A 4,388-nucleotide genomic window follows, 5' to 3' on the forward strand; every position below is an offset into this window, starting at 1 on the left:
TGTTTAATAGGCAAAAGACAACCATAACCACAGGTAAGGGATTAATAAATTCAAGAATTTACGCCCTTTCTGTCTGGCAGCAGCCATCAGGTAAGCCAAGATGGATGCATACAAGTACATCCAGGAGCTACGGAGAAAGAAGCAGTCTCATGTCATGCGCTTTCTTCTGAGGGTCGGCTGCTGGCAGTACCATAACTCTCTGCTCCCCACAGGGCTCCCCACCTTACCCGGCCTGACAAAGCATGCCAACTGGGCTACAAAGCCAAGCAAGGTGACGTTATATACAGGATTCGTGTTCGCCATGGTGGCTGAAAAAGCCCAGTTCCTCAGGGTGCAACTTACGGCAAGCCTGTCTATCATGGTGTTAACCAGCTAAAGTTTGCTCGAAGCCTTCAGTCGGTCGCAGAGGAGTGAGCTGGATGCCACTGTGGGGATCTAAGAGTCCTGAATTCTTACTGGGTTGGTGAAGATTCCACATACAAATTTTTTGAGGTTATCTTCATTGATCCATTCCATAAAGCTATCATCAGAAGAAATCCTAATACCCCGTGGATCCCTAAACCAGTCCACAAACACAGAGAGATGCATGGGCTTACTTACATCTGCAGGCTCAAAGAGCCGTGGCCTTAGAAAGGGCTGTAAGTACTACCACAGTATTGGAGGTTCTCACTGGGCAGCTTGGAGACGGCGCCAATATTCTCCAGCCCCACCATTATCACTAATATAAATTAAGTTTGTAAAATTCATACCTAATAAACAATTTAGGACAGTAATGTCTACATTATGCTTACAAGTATTATTTGTCTATTAGAACTAGCCTGCAGATTATTTCATGAATACTTCGTCAAATTAAGAAAGTTACAGTGCAATAATGTTTGAAGACTGTAAGTGATGATGTATCTTGTTTCTAATAAGATAAACTTTCCTGTCTTTGCTTTATCTTATTAGGGAATTATATGTCAGTATATAAAACATACTATATGGTGTAATCGATTTAAAATAAATTCTTTAAAAGAGGGAAAAAAAAAGAATCTGCAAGGCCAGGCTCACACCTGAATTATTTGGGAGGCTGAGATGGAGGATCCTTTGAGGCCAAGAGTTCAAGACTAGGCCTGGGCAATATATTAAGACCCTGTCTCTTTTTGTTTTTCTTTTTTTTTTTTTGAGACGGAGTTTCACTCTTGTTACCCAGGCTGGAGTGCAATGGCATGATCTCGGCTCACCACAACCTCCGTCTCCTGGGTTTAGGCAATTCTCCTGCCTCAACCTCCTGAGTAGCTGGGATTATAGGCACGCACCACCAAGCCCAGCTAATGTTTTGTATTTTTAGTAGAGACGGGGTTTCACCATGTTGACCAGGATGGTCTCGATCTCTTGACCTTGTGATCCACCCGCCTCAGCCTCCCAAAGTGAAGACCCCATCTCTACAAAAAAAAAATTAAAATAGCTTGGGCTCAAGAGTTCTGAGACCAGCCTGTGCAACACGGCAAGATCCTGTCTCTATGTTTAAATGTAAAAAATAAAAATATGCTTTAGGAGGCTGAAAAAGAAAAAAAAATTAAATTTAAATAAATAAAAATAAAAATAATTTGCCAGGCATAGTGGCATATGCCAGTAGTCCTAGCTACTCGAGAGGTTGAGGCAAGAGGATTTCTTGGGCCCAGGAGTTCTAGGCTACAGTAAGCTATGATTGTGTGCCACTGTATACCCACTCCAGCCTGGGTGACGGTGAGACCCAGTCTCAAAAAACAAAAAACTGGGCGCGGTGGCTCATGCCTGTAATCCCAGCACTTTGGGAGGCCGAAGTGGGTGGATCATCTGAGGTCTAGAGCCGAAGACCAGCCTGGCCAACATGGTGAAACCCCATCTCTACTAAAACTAAAAAAATTAGTCAGGCATGGTGGTGGGCGCCTGTAATCTCAGCTACTCAGAAGGCTGAGGCAGGAGAATCGCTTGAGCCTGGGAGGCGGAGGTTGCAGTGAGCAGTGAGCCAAGATCATGTCATTGCACTACAGCTTGGGTGACAAGAATGAGACTTCATCTCAAAAAGAAAAAAGAGAGGTCTCCAAAATAAAGTACCAAGTCAGGAAATAAATGGGAGAAGTTCCTTCTGTTCTCATGACTGAATTTCAGGATAGCACGCCCCTTGGGTGGGCAGCAACTTTGGCTACAAAGAATGCCTTACCTGGATTTCTAGAAACAACGACACATGATCAAAATCATCCTAAAAGTGGAAGAAAGTTTCTCACAAGGGCTGAGGCATCAAAAATCTGGCTCTCTTAAATATGTAGGTTGTATAGTAGAGAAAATTCATAATTTCTGTCCTGAAATACTCTCCCCTGTGTTCCTATGTTTCTAATTCTAGTAATAAAGTTCTTGGCAAAATTTTGTGGATGCAATTCCTTTACTTCATTAACACAGTGACAGTAAATCCAAGTTTGACCAGGATAGACCTGATTTAAATCTGTTGTTTCAATATAATTATCTATCTCACAGAGTATCCTGTTTTGTAGAATTATACAATTTATATTGTATAAATAAATTACAATCACTAATAGATTTAGAGGTGCTCACTATGAACTTTAAACAACCTCTGGTCCTATTTCTTTATTCCTAATGTTACAAATTTGCTTAAGAAAAAAGAAAGCCTGACCAGACATGGCAGCTCACACCTGTAATCCCAGCACTTTGAGAGGCTGAGGCAGGCAGATCACCTGAGGTCGGGAGTTCGAGACCAGCCTGACCAACATTGAGAAATCCTATCTCTACTAAAAATACAAAATTAGCCAGGCATGGTGGCATATGCCTGTAATCCCAGCTACTCGGGAGGCAGGGGCAGGAGAATCTCTTGAACCTGGGAGGCGGAGGCTGCAGTGAGCCAAGATCAAGCCATTGCACTCCAGCCTGGGGAACAAGAGCAAAATTCCATCTCAAAAAAAAAGCAAAGAAAAAGCCTGATGCCAGGTGGGGCGCAGTGGTTCACGCCCATAATCCTAGCACTTTGGGAGGCCAAGACAGACAGATCACCTGAGGTCAGGAGTTCAAGACCAAACTGGCCAACATGGTAAAACCCAGTCCCTACTAAAATTACAGGAAAAAACCTAGCCAGGCGGGGTTGCATGCATCCATGGTCCCAACTATTCAGGAGGCTGGGGCAGGAGAATTGCTTGAACTGGGGAGGTGGAGGTTGCAGTACATGGAAATTGTTGAGCCACTGCACTCCAGCCTCTGTGACAGAGCAAGACTCCGTCTGGGAAAAAAAAAAAAAAGAAAGAAAATAGAAAGCCCAGCTGGGTTTGGTGGCTCATGCCTGTAATCCCAGCACTTTGGTAGGCTGGAGCAATGAATTGACTGAGGTCTGGAGTTCAAGATCAGCCTGGCCAACATGGAGAAACCCCATCACTACTAAAAATGCAAAAATTAGCTGGGCATGGTGGCAAATGCCTGAAACGCCTGAAATCTGAGCTACTTGGCAGGCTGAGGTAGGAGAATCGATGGAATCCAGGAGGTGGAGGGGATGGTGAGCCAAAATCACGCCATTGCACTACAGTCTGGGCAACAAAAGCGAAACTCCATCTCAAAATAAATAAATAAATATATAAAATAGAAAGCCACCAAGCAGGGTAGCTTACACCTACCTGTAGTCCCAGCACTTTGGGGGGCTAAAGCAGGAGGATAGCTTGAGCCCAAGCATTCAAGACCAGCCCCGGCAACAAAGGGAGACCCTGTCTCTACAAAAATAAAAATAAAAATAATTACCCATGACCGGTCACAGTGGCTCATGCCTGTAATCCCAGCACTTTGGGAGCCCAAAACGGGCAGATCATGAGATCAGGAATTTGAGACCAGCCTAGTCAACATGGTGAAACCCCGTCTCTACTAAAAGTACCAAAATTAGCCAGCATGGTGGCAGGCACCAGCTATTAAGGAGCCTGAGGCAGAAGAATAGCTTGAACCCAGGAGGTGGAGGTTGCAGTGAGCCGATCATGCCACTGCACTTCAGCCTGGGTGACAAGAGCAAGACTCCATCTCAAAAAAATAAAAAATAAATAAATAAAATAAAATATAAAATAAAATTAGCCAGTCATGGCTAATTCCATGGGATGACATGCATGCCTGTCATCCCAACTACCTAGGATCCCAAGGCAGGAGGATTGCTTGAGTCCAGGAGGTCAAGGCGGCAGTGAGCTATGATCTCACCACTGCAATAGAGCAAGAGTGATGATCTACCTGCCTATTTAAATAAATTAAAGCAAAATTTATTTATTTAAATAAATTATATTAAACAAATAAACAGAAGCCAAGGCAGTCAGGTTATAAGCGGCACTCTGGTATTATGAACCAGAAGAAATGGGTCTATCCATGTTACTCATTTATAATGCCTAGAA

At 43.6% G+C, this 4,388-nt stretch overlaps 1 pseudogene; it reads left to right on the top strand.

Moving 5' to 3' along the window:
• LOC116560823 lies at positions 1–727 on the top strand (annotated as a pseudogene).
• Positions 728–4,388: the final 3,661 nt, after the last annotated feature.

Source organism: Sapajus apella, unplaced genomic scaffold, assembly GCF_009761245.1.
Source record: "Sapajus apella isolate SASKATOON/1434 unplaced genomic scaffold, GSC_monkey_1.0 scaffold27, whole genome shotgun sequence".
Lineage (NCBI taxonomy): Eukaryota > Metazoa > Chordata > Mammalia > Primates > Cebidae > Sapajus > Sapajus apella.